The sequence below is a fragment of the Neocloeon triangulifer genome, unplaced genomic scaffold (genome assembly GCF_031216515.1).
Source record: "Neocloeon triangulifer isolate White Clay Creek 2 clone unplaced genomic scaffold, ASM3121651v1 ptg000012l, whole genome shotgun sequence".
NCBI classification, from domain to species: Eukaryota; Metazoa; Arthropoda; class Insecta; order Ephemeroptera; family Baetidae; genus Neocloeon; species Neocloeon triangulifer.
Window position 1 is genome coordinate 10582586 of NW_026775554.1, and position 13215 is coordinate 10595800.

Genomic DNA, 13215 nt, shown 5'->3' on the forward strand with positions numbered 1-13215 from the left:
TTTTGCACAGAGATTGAGAAAAATAATGGTATGGATATTTATCTAGAAACAAACAATTGTAGTTATGCAACCTGTTAAACTGCAAAACGCAGCATGTTGCATATCTTTGCCCCTCAGTCACAGTTTCACAAGCTATACAATTTTATCAAACAGTTTTGCACCGGCGACTGACTTGACTGACGCGACTGACTCGACTGACGCGACTGACGCGACTGACTCGACTGACGCGACTGACGCGACTGACTCGACTGACGCGACTGACTCGCCTGACGCGACTGACTCGACTGACGCGACTGACTCGACTGACGCGACTGACTCGCCTGACGCGACTGACTCGCCTGACGCGACTGACTCGACTGACTCGCCTGACGCGACTGACGCGACTGACTCGACTGACGCGACTGACTCGCCTGACGCGACTGACGCGACTGACTCGCCTGACGCGACTGACTCGACTGACGCGACTGACTCGCCTGACGCGACTGACTCGCCTGACGCGACTGACTCGCCTGACGCGACTGACTCGCCTGACGCGACTGACGCGACTGACTCGACTGACGCGACTGACTCGACTGACTCGCCTGCTTCAATAAAAAAAAGAAGCCAAAAAATGTTTAAAAAACGCAAAAGAAAAATAATTTTCAATTTGTCGCGGTCTTTGTAACTTGATCATGAATGACGTAGACATTGTATATCAAGTGAAAAGTCTGCCTGAGGGTAGATTCGAATCTGGATACTTCTGCATCTGTGACAAAGCTTTAACCATTAGACCATGAGATGTAACATCAAGGCCTTGAAATTGTTGCGTATATATATTACCAAAATTTTTTTCGTTCACAATATGATTCGAGATGCATATATACATTAGAACGTTTAGTCGTTTAAGGATTTATTTAAGATTTGTAATAAAAATTATATAATTGAGAATATTTTTACCAAAAAAATTATCAGCTACTTTTCCTAACACAATAATAATATTGCAAATTATAAAAAAAATCCGGATCCTAAAAATATATTAAAAGAATATTAGTCTAATAAATTTTAGAAAAAAAATGATTAATTCAGCTTTTTTTAATAAAATGAATTATATTAAAAAAAAAATTAAGAGAAAATAAAATATACATTTAATTTTATATTTAATTAAAAAAAGTAATGAGTTATTAAAAAATGGAAAGAAATATATCAATTGATAAAAAATAATTATTATTACAAATTAATTTAACAGATTATTAAAATTTTGGGGCTCATAATTCTTTCTAAATTTACATACCCTGCCCTAAATTAATAATATATAGAAGAGATTTAATCCACTTAATCAACTTCTATTTAAGGAAAAGTTCTCTAATTTGAAAAAAAATTATCTCGCGGTGCGTGCGCTTGTGAAACGCTCTACTCTTTGCTCTTTGATTAAATTTCCGAATACATTGGCATTATTATGCAATTTACTAATTATTTTTTTTGTACAATTATTATTTTTATTTAAATTTGTAGTAGAATTTCACGATCACATGGGTGAATTTAATTTAAAGTCGGCAGCTACAATTCATAACGCTGTGAAACTATTTTTACTAAAATTAATATAATTAATACATAACGAGAGTGTTATCAGCAAATAATAAATTTTTTTCTCAAAAATTATTTTTTAATTACAATTTTTACATCAAAAAATTTATTCCAAATTTGACAACTTCTGTGAAAAATGTTTTTACATATTAAATTTTTTTTTTTAATTATTTTGGTTAGAATAGTGTTTTGAGCGTTTACGTGAAAAATAAAGCGAAAAATAACTATAGATGTCTCGATGTCTCTCGAACGACCTTCAACGAGAAGGGTACGCTCAAAACACACGACACATTTCTCTATTCTGACACTTTTCCTACTTAAATTGTTACAAAATTAATTTTTAAATATATTTCCAAAACTAATTGTCAAAATTAAAAAGAAAAATAATTTTTATAAAAAATGAAAGAAATTTAACTATGAAGAATTTTTGAGAAAAATTTGCTTATTTGATGAAAACACTTATTTAAAAAATTAATTTTACCACAACATTAATCGTCTAATTAAAAAATTAAAATATTTGGTAAAGAAATTTACTTTAATGAATTTTGAGTAAAAATTAACATTTGATGAAAACGCTTACTTATAAATTTAATTTATACCTAATTTTTAGTTAAATTATTCCCTAAAATTATCGTCAAATTGTTTGAAAAATAAATCACACACCATATTATTTTTTTCAGAAGCTTAAATAATATTGCAATTATATTATAAGAAAATTTTTTATAATATATATATGTAAAAAAATATTTCTTAATCTGAGAGCTGACTTGCAAATAATGTTGAACTAGTTTTTAATTAAAATGAGCTTGCCACCTGTTTGCCACATCTCGACCTCACCTACAAAGCTCTGCTCCGTTGAATAAGGAAATTATAAATTAATTTTTTTAGATTAATTTTAAAACATTCTTGCCTCAATATTAATTTTAAGTAGATTTTTATCACATAAATATTTTTTTTTTTAAATTGAGATGTTATTTAATAAAAATTTTACTGAAAAAGTATTTCACAATTTTTCATTTTTTATTTTTTAACGTCAATAATTTTTTTTAACAATAAATTTTTTTTCTGATTTGTAAAAATATTTTTAAGTGTTGTTAAAAATTTACCAGTTTATAACTTGTTTAAAACTGGTATTTCTTTAACGAGAACAGATTTTACATAACTCGTATCAAAAATACCAGTTTTTCTCGTGATAAAAACGTGTTTTCGTTACAGGTGTAATTTAAAGAATAATGATTTGAAACTGTCAAAAATCTTTTTCATATGTAAATTTATCATATAAAAATTGGATGGCTTCAATTTTTACAAAGAAAAAAAAACTTGTTAAAAACTCGCGGTCAACTGGGGTCTAATTCTGTAAGATAGAATCGTTCCATTTCCATTTCTATTTCATTTTCCATTTGCTTACCCATTCTATTTCGTCGCCTTTTCCGATTACGACTTCTATTTTGCAGCCTATCCATTTCTATTTCGTCGTCAATTTTAATAGTTGAGCCATTTATTTGTTTATATTTAATTTAATTATTCCCTATGCTTACAGTGCTCTTCGAATGGTTTTTAATATTCAGGTTGATAAAATTATATGAATTATTTAATTTTTAATGAAAATGTATGTTTATAATTCTTATATGTCTCTTGCACCCCATTTTTATCGAATCTTTTTTTGGCTCATAATTAGGGGGGATCAAGATAATTTTTCCTTTCACAAAGTTAATTAAATCAATTTCTTAAAAATTGGTTGAATTCAAATACAATTATAATATTTTTTTTTAGCAAATTAGCAACCATGTATTTTATATTATTTAATTCATCGTGTGCGCTGTTTGGTACCACAATTTGCTCCCACACTGTGGTACCACAATTTGCGCCCACACTGTGGTACCACAATTTGCGCCCACACTGTGGTACCACAATTTGCTCCCACACTGTGGTACCACAATTTCCGCCCACACTGTGGTACCACAATTTCCGCCCACACTGTGGTACCACAATTTCCGCCCACACTGTGGTACCACAATTTCCGCCCACACTGTGGTACCACAATTTCTGCCCACACTGTGGTACCACAATTTCCGCCCACACTGTGGTACCACAATTTGCTCCCACACTGTGGTACCACAATTTCCGCCCACACTGTGGTACCACAATTTCCGCCCACACTGTGGTACCACAATTTCCGCCCACACTGTGGTACCACAATTTCCGCCCACACTGTGGTACCACAATTTCCGCCCACACTGTGGTACCACAATTTCCGCCCACACTGTGGTACCACAATTTCCGCCCACACTGTGGTACCACAATTTCCGCCCACACTGTGGTACCACAATTTGCGCCCACACTGTGGTACCACAATTTCCGCCCACACTGTGGTACCACAATTTCCGCCCACACTGAGGTACTTTTGACTAAACGCCTTATTCAAATAATTTTTTATACATTTTATTGACTTGGGTATATTAAAAATCATTTGAAAATTACTTTAAGCGCATATGCAATAATTAAATTAAATATAAATAAATATATATATTTATTTATATATATATATATATATATATATATATATATATATATATATATATATATATATATATATATATATATATATATATATATATATATATATATATATATATATATATATATATATATATATATATATATATATATATATATATATATATATATATATAAATATGGCTCAACTATTAAAATTGACGACGAATTAGAAATGGAAATGGATAGGCTGCGAAATAGAAGTCGTAATCGAAAAAGGCGACGAAATAGAATGGGTAAGCAAATGGAAAATGAATATAGAAATGGAAATAGGAAATAGAAACGAAAAAGCTTACAGAATTAGATCCCTGGTTTCATTTCTTGCAGGGCTGTTTCAGCCTTGATATAGAGTTGGAAGTCCCGCCTTAGCAAACTTCTTGAATTAATATTAAATATTAGAATTAGAGACATTGTTTGAAATAGAATTAAATTGTAAGTTTATGAGTCTACCCAGTTGAACAGTTCTGCACGTGTGCACCAATAAAATCAAGCCCGTTTTTAACAGGCTTTTCAATTTAAAAAATTGATTACTCCTAACTTTTTTGCATCTGGTGGAACCTTTGAATGGCCCTAATAACCACAATTTCAAAGTGGCATTTTCCAAACCGCAGTCGATAATTGGTTTCTCGTAACGGAAACGCGTTCCACTTTTTCCCCAGCTGAAAAAGGACAGTAACGAGGCCGATAACGAGTGGGCGTATATAAATCAACCCTTTATTGGCCGTCATGAAGCCGCTGTCCAAACAAAACGGCACTGCCGAGGGCCCTCGAAAAGCCATCAGAAAGCATTCGTTCCCGGTGCTAATTAAATGTGTGAGGGCCCAGCGTGTTTCTGTCTGTGCCTGCAAACAACCTAATTGTCTGCACGCGGCCAGAGCGAAATGAAATCGCGAGAGCGGCCGATCATTGTCATGAGCAATGGCGTGCAAACACTCGCTGCTCTATTTGCATTTTATTGAATGCACTCATTGCTTGTTTGCATACGCGCGGATTTCAATCAAAACTTGGAAAGGCAATTTGTCTTCGCACGACACACGGGTCTGCAAGCGCTGAAACAAACGCTCGGGCTAATCATGAGCGTCTAGACATCTCATAATCGCAGCAGCCCAAGTTGTGCCTGCACTCCCAACTTCGGTGCCAACAAAATCTCAGAGTTAATTTACGGAGCGAGCGCACTCATGATATTGGGCATGTTCTCCCGCCACTGGGACAATATTTCCGCCGACTAATGGTTCTAATTGTTAACAGCACATTGCTTTCAACCCTCGTTATGAACTTTGTACTTGCACCCAGCCAGTTTTATTCATCTTACAATAAAATATAAAAAAATGCAGGTAACAAATTTAAAATAACTTTTAATTTTCTGCTTTTGTTAGAAATTATTTTTTATATGATTTAATTGTAACTGCCGGAAGTTGAAAGTTTTTTTTTTTAAAGAAAACAATTGCAGAATTTTTGTGAAGAAAAATATATTATCATGAAAAGTATATTGAAAATTAAATTACAATCTTATGAAACACGCAACTTCAATAGTAAGTTAAATTTCTATTTGAAAAACAACCGACATTATCAAGACTCCAAATCAATTAATCCAACAATCAAATTGAAAAGCGATTACGTTGTGTCGTTGTGTTTGCGGCTGGCACGCAAGAGTTCGGTGTGCCTGGTTGACACACTTTATTGCAGTACAAAAGACTTTTTAGCGAACGCCGCACTTTTAGAAGTGTCGTCTCGTCCACTTGAGTCGCGCAGCATTATACACATAATAATTCAATACCGACCGGCTCCACGTAATAATAATAAAAACACTCCACGCGGCGGCATTCGTCGCGCTCGCGCTCATTAACCCTGAAATAAAACTCACTCTCGGAAAATATGGTCTAGCAAAATCCGTGCTCATTTGCAATGCAAAGTCGACTTTTGATTCAATCCAAGCGCCGAGATTATTCCTCACAACGCACCCTTAACATTTGCATGTCGGTTTGGTATTAGAAAAGTTTAATTGCATGCACCACGAAGAGAGTCTCGGCGGCTCAATCAATATTGCATGGAGAGGGACGTAATGTGCACCATACAATGACCCAAGACCGCAATATCTCCATGAGCCGCCAGTAATGAGAACGGGTTCGTAAATAGTTTATTGGGAGATGGCGACACACCTGCATGAATTTGAATAATTAAAGCTCTAATTATAATTGTGCAGTAACACTTCCACATGTGCCGCAAAAAATGACCAACCCATAACTGATACAATTGAAATGATAATATTATGGTACAGATCATTACACCAATTGTTATATATTCAATTAGTATTGTTACAAAAATTTAAATTATAGTTTTAACATTTCTGCAATTTTTCATAATAGTATAATTATCAGAATATAAGGAGTAAGTTTGTGAAAAGATTTTATGGCATCCATCGGTTATTCAGGTTCAAGGTTCATTGAAGTGTTGATATCAGCCAGTTTATAAGTCTGATGCTCAAGTCCCACCCACGCAATTTTTTTTACTCCGTCCTACCAGCTGATTGATCGATTTGATTTATGACCTACTGGGCTTATGAAAGTCAACTCTAGTTAAATAAAAAATACATCTAATATTTTAGCTCCTTAAAGTTTCTTGGCTATTGATCAACAGAAAAGTTATTCAACTGATACAACATACTAACAATCAGTAAAAAAAAAAAACTGTGAGACATTAAAATCAAATTTTCAACTGTGATTGCTTGCATTTTCATTCCAAATTGTAACTTAACATTCAATACTGCTTTCTTTGTTAAGATTTTTTTAAATTTGGAAAACAGCATGGATTGAAAGTAAAAATTAAACCATTTTCATCGTGAGCTCTTTTTATAATTTTCAAATTGAAACAAATTTCAGGTAAATTTCTCTTTGATAAAAATATATTTTTCAATCAGTTGAAATAAAAGTTAAAGAAAAAGGATGTGATATGAGAGTCTTAAAAACGTTTTAATTAGAAATGAAAATATTTTTTTACTTTTTTACCGTGCCAGTAATTAAAATATCCAATGAGAACTTGACAAAAAAAAGATATTTCCTACCTAGGGTTGCGGATCGTTTTTTCCAAAATGGTCAGTCTCGCGAGAAAGAAGTTTGTCTGCTGCGTAAATGTTGGGGGTTCGCCGGATCGCGGAAGAGCGGCGAAGTTAGTGCACCAGAGGGTGAGACGAGACTGAACGACGGCGCTTGTATGCAACCCCCGTTGGCCGCCAACACGGAGCAGTGCGCGCCTGCGAAGGACTGACTTGCCGTCGACAGCCGCCTGCCGCAGGGCGACGCACGTTGTTTTGTCAACTCATTATCGCTCGCCCAATTGTTTGATCTTTCCACGAATTCTCAACGTCGCTCATTTTAAAATACGCGCCCGTCAATCAATCCGCAGTTTGTCAGCCGCAGACATGCCTTCAATCAACTTTGTTCGCAGTTTTAGTCCTGCATAAAATAGCAAAGAGGGTTTTCATAAATCTGCTCGAAGAAAGTTTGAAAAAATCTTATAAACCTAAAAATGCTGCTAATGATCTTTTTAGCCCATCTTCTATTTGACTTAATTACAAAATTTTTATTGATACTGGGAAAAATTAAAAATTAGATAATATAAAATCTGCTCAGTGAGCTGTTCATAAGCACTGTGTGCCTATTTTTCTCCCTATCAAATTTTCTTCCTTCACTCGCTTGGAGAATAATAAATTAAACTGAAACAATTAATTTAGTATTGTTGTGAAAATTATTATACAAATTCATAATTTTTGTCCAGCTTCTTTACAGTCGTTTTAACTTCACTTCTCTTTATTTTTCTTAATATAATCTATAGAGTTTTGATATTTTCTATTCAGAAACGCTTAATTTTCATTAATTAACAATGCTTTGAATCTTCCGTCAAAAGGTCATCTATGTATTTCTTTTGCACTATCGCATTGTATTTTAATAGAAAATCTATATAGCCCTTTTTGCGTCTTCATTTCTGCCTTGCAGTTTTGCTTCTTTCATTATAAGAGGATAGAAAATATCTTCCCGCTCTCTCGTCCAAAGTTCGCTGCTCTCCAACTTTGTGCATTATGATATTTTACATTCTCAGAGGAAGTTGAGAACGAGACGACGGACGACCATGTAGTTAACGTGAGGAGCTGCTGCCGGCCTGAAACAATTATGGGCAGATTACAGTGCTGAGCCGTAATCTCATTTCTTGTTCTGGGAATTAATTTTGCGGTATCTTTTAAAGCTCTTTCCATGACTTTTTTTAGATTCTTTTAATCTGGGCATAAATAATCTCAAACTATTTTACTTGACAACATTATATAAAAAATGGACAAGGATACTTTTTTCCCAAATTTTATGAGAATTTTGAAAAATATAATACGCAATAATGTAATGAATTAATTTTATGATATATTATATATTATGTATTAATGCATTTTTAAATTCATTAAATTTAAAAAATAATAATTATAATTAATTTTGTTATTAATTAGCATTATGTTTGTTTCACTCTTTCAGCATGATTTATGGTTTAGAAATTAAATAAAAAATCTTTCTATAAAAAACTAGATAATTATGCATTAGTAAATTAATGAAATGAAAGTAAACGTAAAAATTAAGCAAAATGTATAAAAATTTGAAAATTAATTATAAATTTATTTTTTATTTTTTAATACTTTTTTAAATTTTGAAACCAAAGGTCACCAGCCAATAAAAAGATTGATGCACATAATCAAATTTATTTTATATGTTGTATGTAAACTTACATTGACTTAATTAAGTAGAATAAACAATGATAATATATTTCAAATAAATGCTTCCAAGCAAATAAATATGAATTTCAAACTTCAAGATTCAAGACTTAAATACACTCCCTGCGAAAATGCGAAAATCGTGAACAAATAAATAAGTAAAAAAAAGTAGTATGAATAAGTAAATTTATAAGACGGTGCAAAAAAATAAGCTCTAGCTTACAGACAAACTAACGAAGGTCACCATAGAAAGAGAAAAATCTGTTTTTAAAACTTGAGTGCTCTTGCTCTGAGTGAGAACAAGAGTGCTGGCAAACACATTTTGTTCATCTCATCTCTGGATAAAAAGACGTGTGTATGCAATTAACTGGCGCGAAGAGAACACACACGTAGCTGCCGGGAAACGACAGGAAAAAGAAAAGCGGAAAAAGCGCTCCCAGCAGCAGCAGAATTTTCCGCTGACAAACGACGCGGAGTGCACAGGGAAAGCAGATTGCCGGATGCTTCCAGCCAGATAAAACTATCAATATGCGCGTCGGGTGCAGTTTTAATCACCATCGCACAGAGAGACCTGTTTTGCATGAACATGCGCTGCCAATGAGAAACGTGCTCCAAAGCTTAACCTGAAGTGAATCGTTCAGTTCAAGCAAACCCGATTAGAAAAATTAGAAAGAAGGCGTGCTTTGCATTTTAAATTCACTCTCACAAGAGCGATTTTCGCACTTTTCTAGAAATTGTATATGTAATCGGATTTTTTCTTTTAAATTTCCCTTGTGGTTGGGCAGAGCAAGGAATTTTCAAGGGCCTTTTTAATGCCACAGTTTTATCTCCCCGCTTAGCAAACAAATGGATGGATGTGCATGTTTGTTCATCAGCTGGAAAAAAGACCGTTAAAAATAACGAGCGCGAAGTATAAAGTGCGATAAACAAGTAAGGGCTGTTCACTTTCTCCGAGCTTCGCCGGCGGAATGATAAAATTTCCTCTTTGGGCTGGAAAATATACGGCAACATTAGGACTATGTTGCAAATGAGCCGATCCATTCAGGGTGGCAATTTTTCTCCAGTACGCGCGCCAAATTTGGCACGGGAAGCAATGAAAGTTAATATAGTAGTGCCTCCCGCAACGAGCTGCTTTACAGCACTGAAAAAAAATATATTAAAACCGTCCGCCGAGGCTGCTGGATTATCTCGACATTTTTTGCGCTTTTTCGCAAATGAAGTCGGGTTAATTTTGGGTGGATTTATCAACGTCAAGAAAAGCCAGCGCTCGCCCTAATGAGGACAAAAAAAATTGATTATGCTGATCAGGGCAAAGATTCGGAGAAGGTCTCTGCAAATTAATTTTACAGGAATTAAAGTGGATGAGTTGAAATCTTATGCTGTTAGTTAGAAATTTTAGACACAAAGGGGTGAGAAGAATTGAATTTGGTGGCGATGGTGAATGGAACTCGAAGAGATGGAATTTAATTAAGCAGTGACCAGATGAATTGACTGCGTTGGGGAGGATTCCTTTCTTCATTGAGGTCCAAAACCACAATCAAGAAACGGCTTGAAGTTATTCAGTAAACCCTTCTTGTCGAGCGTGATAAATTTTTAAGTCCGCCCTGCAGCAAACGATAAAGTCTATGGACTAAAATATATTTAAGCAAGTTTTTTTTTAATTAAGAGGAAGAGCCTCATTCAAAAAGAAAATGCAATTTTAATAATTAGAAATATTACTATCGTAAATAAAAATTATTTAAGGTTCTTTACTTTCATGGCCATAAAAACTGTATATAAATTTAATTTAAAAGATGTTTAAAAAAAGTATACTGAAATTTAAATTTTAAACCTGACATTGAATTTCTAGTGAAAACCGCGACCATTATCAAAATAAATCCAACGTCTGACTAATTTCCAAGCTTTAATTAATTAATCTCGGCATAATGTAATTCGCTGTCCGGCGCACAGCTTTGCTGGGGCGGAATTCGCCTCTTGGTCAGAAGAAAGGGGAGGCCCAGGACAACGGGGGTCCGACACGTCAGCGCGGGCGACGTCGGCGACGGGTGATTTATCGCCAAGGAGACAATGCAGAGCCGTACGTTCTCTTCACAAACGTAACCCTTTGGCCGGTTGGCCGAGGCACGCCGAAAGCCCTCGGCTCAATCAATAGCCTTTGTCTGCGCCTGCAAACAAACTAATCGCGCCCGATTCGCCTCTGCTGCCGGCCTATGGTAATGAGCACGCCGCCTCCAGTCGTCGACTTTGAAGAGGCCCTCTTTATGTAACCCTAATGCCTCTCCATATGCGTGTGTTTGGATGTCGCGTGTATATTGCGTCTCTCGCCGCCGAGCCCCTGCGAGTTTCGCTTTCATTTGACGCCGGTGTTTGTTACCTGTGACTAACGAGGCGCGAGTTTCGCAGCTCATGAAAGGGTAGCGTCTTACACACTCGGCGCAGATCAAGGGGGCACGACAACATGCAAGATGAGCACAAAAGGTTTTTCATAATTTCAACTGCTGATCCAGGAAAATCTCGCGACACGCGCTGACAAAGACAAACTTGAAAAAAAGTAAAAACAACTAAATACATTTTTAATATAATTCCATCAAATAAATTTTTTGTACAATATGGTGTATTTTTGTTAACTTTGTACTTCATTGTTGTCAACGTCACACATGATGGAATTCTGTTAAAAGCAGTTCAAATACCAATTTTGAAAATGAACATAATATCCCATGCATGTTTATAATTCAAATTTGAGAAAGCCTCATCTCTATTTTATTTTTAAATCACTCCAATTAAAGAAAAAAAGGTATTGACCGAGAAGAATAAATAACAATTATAATAATAACTAGTCCAGCTGCAACGTGACGTAAAAACCAGTGAAAATAATTAGTTTCTCTTTCATCATGACAGAAGCTTCATTCCACAATTTCTAAATAATTTCAAAATGCGCCAAAATGACGAAATTTAACATAAAGTTTATATTAAAAGGAGGTCCAAAATGAAATAATTGATGCCGATGTTTTGTGCTGTAAAGCACTTAAAATGAGCAGAAAAACTTTAGCAAAAGCAGAAAATTGAGAGGTAGAAAATAAATCTTCTGCTGGGGGCATCAGGTATCACTGAGCCGGTGATATTTTCCACAAATTGCGAGGGGCTTTTTTGTATGCAAATTTCTGCTGATGATGTTTCTCACGCGCACCCGCGACCAAAATGAATGGAACAGCGGCCGGCGGAAAGGTTTTTTTGAAAATAATTGCACAGCTGCGGTTCGCACCAAGAGGCAAAGAGAACTGCCTGCTCAACGTTTTTGAATAATTATTCAAGGAGCGCCGAGATAAAAATTGCTCTCGTCGACGCTGCGAGCTTGGGACAGCGCGATTTTTTCCCCCGAGGGGAAACAATAATTGTTGCTTTCCTTCCTTCTTTTTCCGTCTCACGTGCTTATATTCACAAAAATCGCACAGCTTCAATTCTGCTGGTGGTGCGTAAAAAGTAAATCGCCGGAAAAATCATATCTTTGAGTGGGGCGTTGAAGAGTTGATGCGGTATGCGATGTGCTCCAAAATTCACTTTGGACAGCAAAAAAGTATGTAGCAGAATGTACACGAAAAATACGCCCTTAAAAGCAAGTGCACAGTACCACAGTGGGGAAAATTTTAAAATAAAATTATTTAAAATAAAATAGAGATCAATCATAAAAAATTCCATTGTTTCTTTTTACGGAGAAACACTATTGAGGAATCCATATTGTTAATTAAAGCGGGATAAAAAAGAATGAATTTTACGGAATTTTAGATCTAAAAAATACTCTGATGGTCATTCTGCTCCCCATCATATTAGATGTGCTGAATAAGAAGAGAGACACATTGATTTATTATTAACATCCAACAGAGCGCACCAACAACTCTGGAGTCAAAGGCCAGAGGAGCAAAAATCAATTAAAAAGAACTCTTTCCGTTTGTCTCATCAACCATTTCAATAATCAATGCGACGAGAGCTTTCTCTCCCGCGCGAGAAAAGCTCTCAATCAATTTGGGAGATGAGAAGTAGAGACTTGAACTTATTTTTGATCGATGGAGCACTCGTCATCTTTTTGGAGGGGCGAGTGAGGCTTAATTGAAAGCCCACTTTGTATAAAGTGGAGTGAATAATTCCGTTTAATAAAACACCAACCTCCGTTGGCGTCTTGGAAAACGTCGCTCTGCGTTATTAGGCCCATTGTTTCCCCAGCCAGCACCTTGCAATTCCTGTTCGAGCGCAAATGTGTGCGCCGGCATGTTTCTCTAGGGGATGTAAAGTCACTTTCTGGTCGGAGCATTGCACTCCTGGGCCTGAATTATGAAGGACAATAAAGAGAGAGA

The 13215-nt window shown here is 35.4% G+C and overlaps 1 protein-coding gene across 2 annotated transcripts in view; it reads right to left on the reverse strand.

Moving 5' to 3' along the window:
* LOC132196935 (Ig-like and fibronectin type-III domain-containing protein 1) overlaps positions 1–7368 on the reverse strand; it is a 75835-nt gene extending 68467 nt beyond the window's left edge. For both annotated transcript variants that reach the window (XM_059619890.1, XM_059619889.1), the window contains exon 1: positions 7181–7368. The gene's annotated coding sequence lies outside the window, so the exon portion shown is untranslated. The remainder of the gene's footprint in view (positions 1–7180) is intronic.
* Between the last annotated feature and the right edge of the window lie 5847 nt (positions 7369–13215).